Source organism: Molossus molossus, unplaced genomic scaffold, assembly GCF_014108415.1.
Source record: "Molossus molossus isolate mMolMol1 unplaced genomic scaffold, mMolMol1.p scaffold_m16_p_2, whole genome shotgun sequence".
Classification (NCBI taxonomy): domain Eukaryota; kingdom Metazoa; phylum Chordata; class Mammalia; order Chiroptera; family Molossidae; genus Molossus; species Molossus molossus.
Genome location: NW_023425355.1, coordinates 114795834 through 114811334, shown reverse-complemented (window position 1 = coordinate 114811334; position 15501 = coordinate 114795834). Strand labels below are relative to the sequence as shown.

Below are 15501 nucleotides of genomic sequence, written 5' to 3'. Positions count from 1 at the left end.
AGCAAGGGCGTCTGGGAAGGCATGGCTTTAGCTTAGTGGACCCCATAGTACGGACGGGCTAGAGCAGAGTCAGGGTGGAGTCTGTGTGAGTCAACCTAGAGTATCCTTCTCAAGGCCCCAGGGTTCTTTTACCAGCCCTCTTCCTCCTTCCTCCTTCCTTCTTCCTCCTCCTCCTACAACAGCCTCACTGCCAGACTCCCAAGCACCTCCCCTGGACGTCTGCTGTCTCGGGCAGGCTGATCAGCGGCTGGGGGACTCCAGATGTCTGTCCCAGGGCCCACTCTCCCTCCTGTTTGCTCAGCTGTCTGCACATTACCTCCGCCTGATGTCCCCCAGGCACCTGGCCCATTACCCCATCTGCCTAGCAGCACTGCTAAGCCACAAGTCAACATCACCTCCAGATTCTCATCAGACTCGCCCAGAGTCCGCTGTGATACTCAGCATCTGGGAACCTAGAATTGTGTCGGCGCTTGTGATTATGGACCAAAGAAGAGCTGCCATCTAGAGCTTCACAGTTGGAAGGGAGGCAAGTTTGGGGGGGTGGGGGTGGCGGGTTGATGCTTCTGGAGGGAGGGAGCTTTAGAAGAAAGACAGCACTATTGCTGAGGACTCCATGTCAGGTTTTGATTGAAATTCGTATGAGTCCATAGTGTGACTCTTTTTGTGTTTGTGTTTGTTTTTTTTTTTATCCTCACCTGAGGACATTTTTTCTATTTTTTGTTCAGATAGAGTGGGAGGGAGAGAGAGGAAGAGAGGGAGAGAGAGAAACATCGACGTGAAAGGGACACATCGAGTGGCTGCCACCCGCACGACCAACCAGGGCCGGGGACAAACTGCAACCGAGGTACGTGCCCTTAGCGGGAACCGAACCCGGGTCTCTCTGGACCGCAGGCTGACGCTCTAACCGCTGAGCCAAACCAGCCAGGGCGTGTTTGTTTTAATCCAACTGCCCTCTAGGCTCGAGGCCCTATAATGACCTCAGGAACGGGCTTCTGATTTCCCAAGTCCTGGCCAGACCTCGTGGCTTCAGATGGTCCTCAACTGCCCGAGGTTGTGAGGATCGCTCAGAGTGCATCCCTGGCCTTGCTCAGAAGGAAGCAATGTATCTGTAGGCAGCCAGATACATTAAAAGAAAGGTGGGCAGGGAAGGGATAGAGAGAGGGAGGGAGGGAGGGAGGGAGAGAGAGAGAGAGAGAGAGAGAAGAGATGGAAAAGGAGAAAGAGAGAAAGGCAGGCCCATGCCCGGGAGTGTGAGCCGGCCAGGCCTGAGGGGGGCTGTCTTTCTCTGTCTGTAACCTCAGGTCATCTCCCTCTGTGGGCCTCAATTTCCTCTTCTGCAAAAAGAAGGCCTGGATTAGATCACTCCCCAGGCCTCCTCTAGCCTTGACATTCTGTGATTTTCTAATTTCCTTCAGACTCCAGGGGCCCGCGGACCCCATGCTAATGTGCATGAATAAAACATGGGCATCCTAAAGCTCTAAATATCGCAAGTATTTGCTTTGGATTTGTTCTCACTTCGCTGTGTGGTAAGCAGCGGCCAGCTGGGGCCCCACAGCCTCCTGTTTGGATTGTTCACCTGTGGCCCTGGCTCCCCGAGGAGGCCGAGGACGCATGAGGGAGGTAAAACCACCCCAGCGAGGGCCTCTGCGTGGGTCCTAGCTCCCTAACCCTCCGCCGCGCTGGCTCCCAAGGAGGGCTTTGTTCTGAGGCCTCTACCCCAACCCCACCTCACTAGTTCCCCTGCGCTGCTGGTGCACCAGGCCTGACCCCACTACCCCGGGGACCTTCCCCTCGGATGTCTGTGCTGGCCCCTTCCCATGTCCACCCGGACCCACACTGGTAGGCAGCGTGTCGCCCATTACAGTATAGCCCCTTATTTTTTAAATTTTTTTTATCCTCACCCGAGGACATTTTTGCATTCATCTTCAGATAGAGCAGGGGGGAGAGAGGGAGGAAGAGAGAGAGAGAAACATCGACGTGAGAGAGACACATCGAGTGGCTGCCTCCCACAGGATCCCAACCAGGGCCGGGGACAAACTGCAACCGAGGTACGTGCCCTTAGCGGGAACTGAACCCGGGTCTCTCAGGTCCGCGAGCCGATGCTCTAACCACTGAGCAAACTGGCCAGGGCTAGCCCCTTATTTTTAAGGGTTATTTTCAAAGATATTTTTTAGAGCAGTTTTGGGTTGATAGAGAATCGATCTGAAAGTACACCAAGTTCCCCGGTCCCCCTCTTCCCCCCCTGACAGTTTGCCCTATCATTGACATCTGGCGTTAGTGTGGTACAGTTGTTACAACTGATAAGCTAATGTTGGCACATTGTTATTTACTAAGGTACATGGTTTACACTAGAGTTCACACTTGGTGTTGTGCATTGTAGGCTTTTGCCAAATGTGTAATGTCATGTATCACACAGAACAATTTCACCACCCCAACATCCTCTGTACTCCATGTTCATCCCTCCCTCCCTCCCTCCCACCCCTGGCAAACACCGCTCTGTTTACTGTCTCCATAGTTTTGTCTTTCCCAAGATGTCATACAGTTGGAATCATAGAGCATGTAGCCTTTTTATTTTATTTTTATTTTTTTTCTTTATTGATTTTAGAGGAAGGGAGAAGGAGACAGAAATAGAAACATTGATGAGAGAGAACATCGATTGGCTGCCTCCTGCATGCCCCCCACAACCTGGGCATGTGCCCTGACCAGGACTCAAACCAGTGACCTCTTGGTGCATGGGTCAACGCTCAACCACTGAGCCACACCGGCCAGGCATCATGTAGCCTTTTTATTTATTGATTTATTGGTACGTGCCCTTAGCGGGAACCGAACCCAGGACTCTCTGGTCCGCAAGCCAACGCTCCAACCGCTGATCCAAACCAGCCAGGGCCATGTAGCCTTTTTAGACTCAGTTCTTTCACTCCTAGCACTATCCATTAAGTTTCCTCCATGTCTTTTTGTGACCTGCTAGCTCATTTCTTTTTATCACTGAATAATATTTCATTGTATGGATGCACCACTCAAAAGATATAATTTTAATTGATTGATTGATGGGAAAAAAACAAAATTACAGGATGAGCACTAATCCTCCAGACACATCTGTAAGAAATCTAGATTTTAGGATGGTTCTCGGTCATGTACACGGTATGTCTGACAAAGAAAATCTGACATCCTGAGAACCAAAGTTAGAGTATCAGCTATCAGGCAAATTACTTTTTATTATAGAAAGTTTCTTTCTTAAATAATTGCATTTAAAGTAGGCTTCAATTAATAACTTTCCTACAACATTTTAGGCATGCATTCAAACTTGAAATGATCTATAACCATATCAGATATTGTGCAAGCAGAGACACTTTGGAGAGTGAAGGGGAGGGTGCTATTAGTAATTATGCCCCAATAACAGGTGTAAGCTAGGACTGTCCCAGATTATATATAGTCTTTCTATTTATAACTGGTATTTAGCTTCTCAAAATAACTGAGGGAACATAAGAGATTTTTGTGTTTCTCCAAAAATATTAGATAGTGTATCTGTTAAGCTTACACTAGCAATGGTAACATACAAAATAGTAAACCCAGCTTATTTTGCTGTTGGTAAGGATGGGAGGTGGGGGAGGGGAGTGCTCTGCTCCATGTAGTCACGCAGGGACCCAGGCTGATGGAGCCTCTGCCATCTTCCACGTGTGCCTTTCAAGAAGGGTGACCAGTCAGCCTAATTTGTCTGGGAGTGAGGGGCTTCCTGGATGCAGACTCTCAGTGCTACAATTGAGACAGTTTCTGGCAAATGGGGACAATTGGTCACCTGTTTCCAAGGTTGTCCTGAAGATTGACATCCACCTGGTCAGAAGGGGAAGAGAGAAAGAGTGAAGAATACCACGGCAGGCTTTTTACACCACTCATCACTTTTGTAGGCTACTCATCACTTCTGACCTCTTTCTGGTGACCGGAACACAATCACATGGCCACACCTAACTGCAAGGGAGCCTGGGAAATGTAGTCCAGTTGTGTGCCCAAAGGGAAAGGGAAATGGGTTCAGGGACCAGCTGGCTGGCTCTGCCACAAAGGGGAAATTAACAATGTCTTGTCTTACTACCGGGTCTTCAGGCTGAGATGGACTTTTTAGCTGGCATATGTCTGGGAGGGCATATGCCCTCACCCCCACTTTTATAAATGTGAGTCTCACTTTGCCTAGCAGCCAATGCTGTCCACATGGCTCAGGCCTCTGCCCACGGGCAGTCTGGAACACTCCGGGGTTCTGGGAAAGTTGGTCACACCTGGCAGCCATAGACACCCACTAAAACGGAATCAGGTGGCAAGCAGGGGTGTGCCACGCTGGAGGGTCTGATTGGGCTGCAAACTGAAGAGTTGTGGTCCGTGGAGGCACTGTGGTACATGCCGGCCCCCATGGTGAATGAGTAGCAGTGGCGTTAGTCTTCAACACGACTGCTTTTTCCAGGCCCAAACTGTCAGCGCGTCGCTTGGTGCAAGCAGAGGGTTTCCAGGGCAGTTGGTGCTCTTTATAACCCTGAGCTCTTACAGCGTCCCTGAGGAGTGAGCCCCAGGCTGGAGAAAGCTACCATCGGCGGAGTGACGCCACGTGCTTCACCTACACAGGCTCTGTCCTCTCCTGGGTACCCTCAGTGCAGCCAGGGACCGGCCTCGGTGATCCTTTTCAGGGCCTCAGATACAGGGACCCCTCCCCTCCCCGGTGAGGGGGAGTTTGTGCCAGCAGCGGAGGAGGAAATGATGCTAATTTCACTTCTTTCCCTGCTAGGACGCCCCTTCTGGGAGGCAAGGCTGGGGAGTTCATGCGAGTGGGCGACAAGAGCCCCCCAGGACAACCCTAGCTTAGGGACCTCGGTTTCTGCAGCCCTCACCCATGGGACCAGGGCTTTCTTTTCAGTGCGTGGGCTTGGAACCCAGGCTCTTCCTTTCTTTCTTTTTTTTTTTTATCCTCACCCTTTTGCATTTATCTTCAGATAGAGCAGGAGGGAGAGAGGAGAGAGGGAGGAAGAGAGAGAGAGAGAAACATCGCTGCGAGAGAGAGACACATCGACTGGCTGCCACCCACACAGCCCTGGTTGGGGTCTGGGGACGAACTGCAACCGAGGTACGTGCCCTTAGCGGGAACCGAACCCCGGTCTCTCTGGACCGCAGTCCGACGCTCTAACCACTGAGCCAAACCGGCCAGGGCAGCTTTTCCTTTCTTAATTCTCACTTTGGGGTCACAGACTCAGTTGACCCCTATAAATGTATTCGGTTATGTGGCTGCTGTAACACATTACCGCAACTTGGTAGCTCACAGTACTGGAGGCCAGAGTCCCCAGTCAGTATCACTGGGCTGACATCAATGTGTCACCAGGACTGCGCTTCCCCAGGTGGCTCCAGGGGAGAATCTGTTCGTTGCCTCTTCCAGCTCCTGGTGGCTGTGGCCTTCCTTGGCTTGTGTCCACATCACTCCAATCTCTGCCTCTGTTATCTTGTAGCCTCCTCTCCCCTGCATCAGGACATGTGTGATAGCATCTTGGGTTCATTTGAGTAATCCAAGATAATCTTCCCACAAGATCCTTAACTTAATCACACCTGCAAAAGTCCTCTTTTTGTTTTTGCCATATAAGGTAACATTCCAGGGATTAGAATTTTTATTTTGTATTTTTTTTGAAAAGAGGCATTATTCAGCCTCCCACAGCCGCTATGACACAATGTACTTCAAACAGTGTGAGACCCTTTCTGGCTTCACATGGTGATAAGAAGGGTTGGAAGGCAGACCGCCTGCTCTGTGCCTGATGTTCCTGATCTCCTTTAATTCTTCCAGAGCCCTCTGAGTGGGTATTATTAGTTCCACTTGGCAGTGTGAGACTCAGAGAGGTTAAGTGATTTACTTAATATAACACAGCAGGTAAGAGATGAAGCTGGACTTCCACAGGGCTCCCTTCCGCCAGAGCTCTTGTTCTTTCCACAGAAACACAGGAAGTTCTGCGAGGGCTGGACCCGGTTGGAATACAGATGACCAAGCACAGTGATCTCCTCTGTGTAGGAAAGTCTGCCCTTTTTGCCTGTGTGATATGGTGATTTATAATCACAAATATATATTTGGTCTTCGTCCCAGTTTCTGGCACAGAGCTCCTAAGACCCTTGGAATTTCCTAAGCGGTGAGAGCCATAAAGGTGTCTTTTGTTATGCTAATGAGTGGCTTTTGGAAAGCACCGAAGGCTGGGGGCCAGTTGCCAGCAGAACCGAACATGTGATTGGAGGATTGGAACTTTGGGTCCCACTCCCCTGACCTCCTGGGGAGAGAGGGGGGGCTGGAGGTTGAATCAATTGCCAATAGCCAATGATGAATCTATCATGCCTATACAAAGACGCCTCCATAAAGACCCAGAAGAACAAAGCTCACAGATCTTCCCGGTGAGTGGACACGTGGAGATTTGGGGAGAGCGCTGTCCCTGGAGAGGGTACGAGAGGTCCCCGCCCCTTTCCCACACCTTGCCCCCTGCACCTCTTCCATCTGTTCCCGAGTCATCCTTTTATACAAAAAACTGGTGAGCTAGTAAGGCAAGTATTTCTCTGAGTTCTATGAGCTGCTCTAGAAAATTAATCAAACCCGAGGAGGAGGAGGAGGAGGAGGAGGTCGTGGGAACCTCTGATTTATATCCAGTCAGTCAGAAGCACAGGTAACAACCTGGATTTGTGACTGGCGTTTGAAGTGGGGTGGGGGAAGGGCAGCGTTGTAGGACTGAATCCTCAACTTAGGGAATATGATGCTATTTCCAGGTAGATAATGTCAGAATTTGAGTTGAATGTGTGGTGTCCAGGGCATTGCTGGGATTTGTGGGGAAGGGCACCTCCACATTTGGAAATTGAGGCCAGGAACCCAAAAGAGCTTGTCTCTGGGCTGACCTCTTGGCTTTGGGCTAATGGGGCCTCACTGCAGGCGCCTGAGTATAGATGCAGCTGACCCAGACCCAGATCAGTCCCAGGACCTCTTTCGTGAGCCACTTTTCACTAACGTTGTTTCTTGGCTTTCAAAGTTACTTCTCTAGCCCTGGCCGGTTTGGCTCAGCGGTTAGAGCGTCGGCCTGCGGTCCAGAGAGACCCGGGTTCGGTTCCCGCTAAGGGCACGTACCTCGGTTGCAGTTTGTCCCCGGCCCTGGTTGGTTGTGCGGGTGGCAGCCACTCGATGTGTCCCTTTCATGTCGATGTTTCTCTCTCTCTCTCTCTCTCTCTCTCTCTCTCTCTCTCTCTCTCTCCCTCCCTCCCTCCCTCCCCCTCCCCCTCCCTCCCTCCCACTCTATCTGTACAAAAAATGGAAGAATGTCCTTGGTTGAGGATAAAAAAAAACAAAGATACTTCTCTAGTTATCCATCACCTCATTTCTGGCTTCTCCCTTCATCTCCAACCTGGATCAAACCATTGCTTCTTTTTATCCCTAGTGTTCTGGGAAGTTCCTTTCCTCTTTACCACTGTATGTTTGCTAACTTCTTTACAGGAAAATCAGCAAAAGGCCATGCATAACATTCAATATCAATGAGTAGATACATGCATGTGTAGGAGCATGCTTATTCACACAAGAAGACTTTTTTTTTTTTTTAAATCCTCACCCAAGGACATTTTTCCATATTTTGTTCATATAGAGTGGGAGGGAGAGAGAGAGGGAGGGAGAGAGAGAGAGAGAGAGAGAGAGAGAGAGAGAGAGACATCGACGTGAAAGGGACACATCGAATGGTTGCCACCCGCAAGACCCAACCAGGGCCGGGGACAAACTGCAACCGAGGTACGTGCCCTTAGCGGGAACCGAACCCGGGTCTCTCTGGACCGCAGGCCGATGCTCTAACCGCTGAGCCAAACCGGCCAGGGCGAGAAGACTTTTTAAAATCATTTCACAAGATACAATTCTAGAAGTGGGATTTCTGGGCAAAAGTAACATCATATTTTTTCCCCTATCCTCCTCCCTTCCCCCCTTTGGCAACCATTAGCTTGTTCTCTATATCTATAGGTCTGTTTCTGTTTTGGTTGGTTTATTCTTTTTTTTTTTTCTTGATTGATTTTTAGAGAGAGAGGAAGGGAGAGGTAGAGAGAGATAGAAACATTGAAGAGAGAGAACATCGATTGACCGCCTCCTGCATGCCCCCCACTGGGGATCGGGCCCATACCCGGGCATGTGCCCTGACCGGGAATTGAACCAGTGACCTCTTGGCACATGGGTCGACGCTGAACCACTGAGCCACATTGGCAGGGCTGGTTTATTCATTTTTTTAAAGGTTCTATATATAAATGAAATCTTATGGTATTTGTCTTTCATTGTCTGACTTATTTCACATAGCATAATACCCTCTGGGTCCATCCATGCTGTCACAAATGGCAAGATTTCATTCTTATGGCCAAGTAATATTCCATTGTATATATACCATATCTTCGTTATCCACTCATCTGACGTTGGCACTTGGGTTGCTTCCGTAGCTTAGCTGTTAAGATAGTGCTGCAATATGCATAGAGGTGCATATATCTTTTTGAATTAACATTTTTATTTTCTTTGGGTAAGTACCCAGAAGTAGAATTGCTGGGTTATGTGGCAGCTCTATTTTTAATTTTTTTGAGGAATCTCCATTCTGTTCTCCATAGTGACTGCACCGATCTGCATTCCCCCCAACAGTGCAGGAGGGTTCCCTTTTCTCCAAGTCCTTGCCAGCACTTGTTTGTTGTTTTCTTGATGATAGCCATTCTGACAGGTGCGAGGTGATGTCTCATTGTGGTTTCGATTTGTACTTCCCTGATGCATGATTGATTAATTATGATACATTTTTGAGGCTTATTTACTAGACTGCTGCTACAGATGTGAGGCTGATAGCAGCGAAGGACAAAGAATTTAATGTCTGGGTCCTCTGTGGACTTTCTTTAGACCCAACCAGTTCTTCCTGCTTTGTTTTGTTTTTTCTTTTTAGATGTCCTCTTCCTTGATGCGAGCTGCGATGGAGAGGCCAGCTAACTTTTGCATTTTAGCATTTGTGGCCTTATTGGCAAATAGATTAGTAGTTACTAGAACATGTAGGTAATTAAGAGCTACATGGACACAAGCGCGTGCACACACACACACACACACACACACACAAGCACACATGTACACACCCGTATACTTTGACTGACTAGAAGACCCTGTCCAGGAGAAATTTTAAAGTTGGAAAAACCCACACATGGTGGGCTCCTACACCCTGTTTAATACTGGACAGTCAAGGCTAGACAGCAACACAAATCAACCCTCCGCATCTCGGAGTCTGAGCACAATAGCTGTCCTCTTGTTCATATTGAGTCGGACACAGATTGCCAGAGCGCTTCCCTATCCAGTTAGGGATCGAGGCTCCCTTCTTTCGAGGACGCCACCATTGTAACACAAGGCCTCCGCGTTTGCCACTTCCTCCAGGATAGAGGATGGAGGCAGGACACTGGTTCTTCAGTGCTTTGGTCTCTTAGTCACATTTCATTGGATAGAGCCAGTCAGATGGCTCCACCTAACCACAAGAGACCTGGGACTTGAAGCTTTGTCATGTTCTCAGAAGAAAAGAGGAGAACTGAATGTAAGTACAGTTGATTCTCATTTTTCACAGTAGTTATGTTCTATAAAGTCTCCACACACACTGAACACGAAACCATGGCTCCTAGTGGAAACACAAGATCTGGGCGCTTTTTTATCAACCAAGAACTATAGAAACTTGTTTTTGTTTTATGTGTTTTTCTGTTTAAAGACATCTTGTGCCCTGGCCGGTTTGCTCAGCGGTTAGAGCATCAGCCTGCAGTCCAGAGAGACCCGGGTTCGGTTCCCGCTAAGGGCACGTACTTCGGTTGCGGTTTGTTCCCGGCCCTGGTTGGTCGTGCGGGTGGCAGTCACTCAATGTGTTCCTTTCACGTCGATGTTTCTCTCTCTCTCTTTCCCTCCCACTCTGAACAAAAAATGGAAAAATGTCCTCGGGTGAGGATAAAAAAAAAAAAAAGATATCTTGTATGTTAATTCATTGAACTCATGGCCAACAGCACTGTAACTCATGTGTGTATCTAACATATGTATTTTCTCTATAACACACATCACAACCTTCCTGTGCTTAGGAATTATGAACAACAGTTCAGCGTACTTGGGGGGCCATTTTAAAACAGCAAAATCACCAACAAAAAAAGTGCAAATGTGAAAAATGTGGCACTAAGTAGACCCCCCAAAAAACACTCATTTACAGTATGAGAGTTGAAACAAGAAGACAGACGTCCTCTTATTCGACCTCAGCTGGGAATGCACACATCAGGTAACAGTTTTTGTGCTGCTCTGTGCATGTCTATGAATGACCACAACAGCAACGTGAGTTTTGATCTTGGAGTTACAGATAAATTTTAGCGAGTGTACAAATTTGAAAATACAGAATCCATGATAAATGAGGATTGACTGTATATTTTGTTATCTATTGCTGCAGAACAAGCCATCCCAACACTTAGTGGCTTAAAACAATAACATAGCCTGGCCAGTGTGGCTCAGTGGTTGGGCATCGACCCATGCATCAAGAGGTCGCTGGTTTGATTCCCAGTCAGGGCACATGCCCAGGTTGTGAGCCCGATCCCCAGTGAGGGGCATGCAGGAGGCAGCCAATCAATGTTCTCTCTCATCGATGTTTCTCTCTCTCTGTCTGCCTTCCTCTCTCTCTAAAAATTAATTTTAAAAAAATAAACAAAGAAACAATAACATATTTTGCTCAGGAATCTATACTCGGGCAGGGCTCAGCAGGGTCAGCTCACCTCTGCTCCACTTGGCTTCAACCTGGGTGCCTTGAAGGCTGGGGTTGCAATCATGCAAGGCTCGCTTGCTCCTGGCCTGGGAAGACCCCAATAACTGGAGAGGAAGAATTGGAGACACACAGCCGTCACTAGTGCATAATAATTTTTTTTTTTTGTGGTACGTGCCCCTAGTAGGAACCGAACCCGGGACTCTCTGGTCCGCAGGCCAACGCTCATCCGCTGAGCCAAACTGGCCAGGGCTAGTGCATAATAAATTTTTAAAATCCTACTGTAAAGGCCTCACCCTGGAGGTGGAGAAGATCCCTTTACTAGGCCCTGCGTTTTCTCCTCGAAAAGCTCCTTTGTCCATTTTCGTCTTTTTGATGCCTGGTTCTACCCTCTAATTGGTTCTTTTTCCCCCCTATCATCTTCCTTGGCCATATATACATGGGCACTAGGGAAATCCCTTCTTGAGAGGCCACAGAACTTTCTCAACCTGCTTCCTATTTGTGCTAAGAGCCCAAGATATATATATATTTTTTAATTCTCACCTGAGGACATTTTTGCATTTTATCTTGAGATATAGAGTGGGAGGGAGAGAAGGAGGAAGAGAGAGAGAAAAACACCGATTTGAGAGAGACACATCGACTGGTTGTCACCCACACGACCCCAAGCGGACCGGGGACAAACTGCAACCGAGGTACATGCCCTTAGCGGGAACCGAACCTGGGCCTCTCTGGTCCCCGGGCCGATGCTCTAACCGCTGAGCCAAACCGGCCAGGGCCCAAGATTGTTTTACTTCCACAGTCGTCTCAGGAAATTTTTGGTCCCTGCTCAAGGTTTCTTTGGCAGTACAATTCCCTTAACAATGTAATAGGCTGCTGATGTATTTGCTTCTAGTTACTTTCTTGTGCTGATGACCACATCTAAAATTCTTTCCAAGAGACAGTTTTCATATCTGCTATATATTTTTTTCTCACCCCTATACTTTGCTCTCTGCATTTAATGGGCGCCACCTTAAGGCATCTGGGAATTTGTGGGAGGGTCACACCCTGAGTCTTAGCTTTCCCTTGAGTCATTTTAGCTCTCAAAGGTTTTCTTATTCCTATCTCTTTTTTTTCCCCCTAAGGCTTTTTTTTATTATTATTAATTAATTTTTGTTACAGATGTTTCTCCTTTTCCCCCACTGATTCCCTCCTCCCTCTCCCTCCCCACCCTGTCCCCAGCTTTGTTGTCCATGTCCATTGTTCATGCACACATGCATATAAGTTCTGTGGTTTATCTCTCCCCCCCACCTCCTCTTCTGGGGATTGTCAGTCTGTACCCCACTTCCACGTCTCTGGGACTACCCTGTTCTTCAGACGGTTATGTTCATTATATTCCACGAATAAGTGAGATCATATGATACTTGTCTTTCTCTGTTTGGCTTGAAAAACATGGAACGCTTCACGAATTTGCGTGTCATCCTTGCGCAGGGACCATGCTAATCTTCTCTGTATCGTTCCAACTTTAGTATATGTGCTGCCGCAGCGAGCTCTTATTCCTATCTCTTTACAAGTGAAAATTCGACCAAATATTTTCCACTGTATACCATGGATCACAACCTGACCAACCTCTGATATCAATTACCTTACTTTCAGCTGCCTGACCCTATGGTTTAGGTTTCTGTTTTAGAAAACCCCATTTGGGAAACCGATTTCTATATTACTTAGGATAGGATAGACTATGCTGTGGAACCAAATTAGTCCCAAATGTCAGTGGCTTGAGCAGAGGTTTATATGTCACTCACGCAAAGTCTTTCTTGAGTTGGCCACTCTCCAGAGCAGCTCCCAGCCTTGTAGTGAATCCGGGGTCCCAGGTGCTTCTATCTTATCATCTCGATATGTGGCTTCTATGGTTGGTGATGAAAGTGACAGGAAGATGTTTTTGTTTGTTTGTTTCTGTTAATCCTTACCTGAGGATATTTTCTTCATTGATTTTTAGAGAGTGGAAAGGAGGAAGGTTGGGGAGAGAGAGAGGGAGAGAGGAACATGGATCTGAGAGAGACCCATCAATCAGTTGCTTCCCACATGCACCCAGCTGGGACCGACCAGGCCTGGGGGTTGAACGTGCAACCCATGTACATGCCCTCGACAGGGAGTCAAATCCAAGACCCTTCGGTGTGAGGGCAGACACTCTAACCACTGAGCCACACTGGTTGGGGTGCAGGAGATGTTTTTAATGGCAAAGCTTGGGAAGAGTGAGTGGTTTACATTATTTCCTGTTGGCTAGAACCCCATCAAATGACCTCAGTCTCGCTTCAGGTGAGTTTGGGAAGAGGTCTTTCTGTGATCCCAGAAAAAGGAACATAAAACAGGATCTGGTGAACGTATAGAATTCTCTCTGTCACATTCCCTCATCAGGGCTGTCCATGCTTATTTATCTGTCCCTGTCAAGTGTCTGATGCTCCCTCATTTACCCCTATGTCACATGCCTTTCCAGATTTTATTTGTGCTAAGGAATATAAAGTACTGATAATAACCTAAAACACGACCCCTCTTAGAGATAGTTGCATATTAAAGCAAATTTAAGCTTTTGGCCAGAAGGTTAATACTGTGATGTGGGGATTTCAGGCATGAGTAGGCCAGTAGGGGAAATATTTGGGGGTTTCTGAAATGACAGACCAGGCAGGTCCTATTGTGTCATCTTTTATGCCATTTGCCACTATCTGGGGAACATTAGTGTGAGACATTTTGGAGTTCAGAAACATCAGGCTAACAGTATGAGTGGCCATGTTATTAGATGCGACCAGACCATTAAAGCATGATTTTCATCTGGCTGTCTAGAGGTATTGATGTGAAGTAGGGAGAAATTATTGTCCACTCCGGCTGATTCGGAATCAGCTTTCAAATCATCCATCTGTCACCCGTCCCTCCCGCCCCACTACGGAATGAAAGAGGCTTAATCCAGAGTGGGTCTGTGATGGGCCCGGAGAGGGAACTGGGAGATGGGGGAGCTTTTCTTGAGGTTCTGGGTCTCTGTGTTACTGGCTGTCAGACTCCAGTTTGCCCATGGCTGTCTTTGCTCCTTCTAGCTCCAGCCTGAGGAGAAGGAATAGAAAGTTCCTTATGAGCACCTCTTTCATTGGCTGCACCCATCCCCCAACTCATACTCCAGCCTTGTGGTGCCTTTACACTGTGGCCGGTTAGGCCAGAACTACATTGCCCAGAATTCCCTTCTTTTCACCATCCCGCATTAGGGTTGGCGGGAGGAGAAAAGTGCATGAGATTTGGAAGGCAGAGGTAAAACAACAGCCACTTTTACATTCCGCAACTCTGAGTGAGTCGGGCACTCTTGCGATGCATGCATCATGTAGTTGCTGATCTGCTGACCCACCTTTTTGGCCCTAGGGAAGGGCCAGGCCCCTAGTTCTTCAGCTCTGGCTGGATCGTCTCCTTTGGCTTCTGCAGATCCCGTGCCAGGTGCCTGTGCAGCTGAGGGGGCCTGCTTTTCCTGCAGGTGACCCCTACCACAGAGATCAGAGGTGGTGAAATATGGATTCTGGCTGCCATGGTGGGTTCTAGTTTGTCTCCGTACTTCTCCACACCACACTGGCCTTCGAGATGGCCCCCCAGGAGTCCCAACTCCTGGTTTTCATACCCTTGAGTCCTCCCTTCCACACTGCACCAGGTTAGTCTGTGTGACCAATATGAGTATGGCAGCAGTGATAGGATGTCACTTGGATTTGGTTATACAAGACACTGTGCTCTGTCTTGGTCTGTCTCTCTCTTCTGTCACTTGATCTAGGGAAAGCTAGCTTCCATGTCAGGAGTTACCATGGGTGCCTAGATTGGGTATCAGTACTGCAGCCCAAGGAAGGCTGGAGGAGTGAGGACTCGGCAGAACCCTATGGAGAAGCCTATGTGGTGAGAAACTGAGGTCTTTGGTCAATAGCCAGCAAGGCGCTGGAGGCCTCCTGTCAATAGATATGCGAGTGAGCCATCTCGGAAGCAGATGCTTCAGGCCCATTCAAGCTTTCGGGTGACCACAGGCTCTAGCTGTCACCTTAACTGCAACCCCAAGACAAACCCTGAGTCCGAACCACTCGGCTGAGCCATTCCCAGATTCCCGACTCTCAGAAACTGTGAAATAATAAATGTTTGTTGTTTCATGTAATTTGGTACACAGCAATAGATAACTACTACAATGACCAGCTTTCCACTCCAATGGGAGGCACTACTACCTTCAGGCTCACCACCCGGCGCAGGTCAACTGTCTTTTTTTTTTGTTAAAGTTATTTATTTATTTTAATGATTTTTTTAATTGATTTTTTTTTTATCCTCACCGAGGACATTTTTCCGTTTTTTGTTCAGATAGAGTGGGAGGGAGAGAGAGGGAGAGAGAGAGAGAGAGAAACATCGACGTGAAAGGGACACATCGAGTAGTCGCCACCCACACGACCAACCAGGGCCGGGGACAAACTGCAACCGAGGTACGTGCCCTTAGCGGGAACCGAACCCGGGTCTCTCTGGACCGCAGGCCAACGCTCCAGCCACTGAGCCAAACCAGCCAGGGCAGGTCAACTGTCTTACGTGGGCAGCTCAACAAGCTCCCACGGTTGTGTCAGGCCCACTCCCACGATAAAACCCTTATCCTCTATCGCTCAGGGAAGTTCTGCCTCCTTGGTCAAACCCGATTTGAACCACAAGACACTAAGAGGAGAGATTCCCCAGTCCTTTCCCTTACAACACAGGTTCTCCACTTTTTTTATTTATT

The 15501-nt window shown here is 48.2% G+C and overlaps 1 non-coding gene across 1 annotated transcript; it reads right to left on the bottom strand.

The window, feature by feature from the left end:
- Positions 1-12176: 12176 nt before the first annotated feature.
- Positions 12177-12283, bottom strand: LOC118636723. Its single transcript, XR_004960710.1, has one exon. It is a non-coding gene; the product is annotated as a U6 spliceosomal RNA (small nuclear RNA).
- Positions 12284-15501: the final 3218 nt, after the last annotated feature.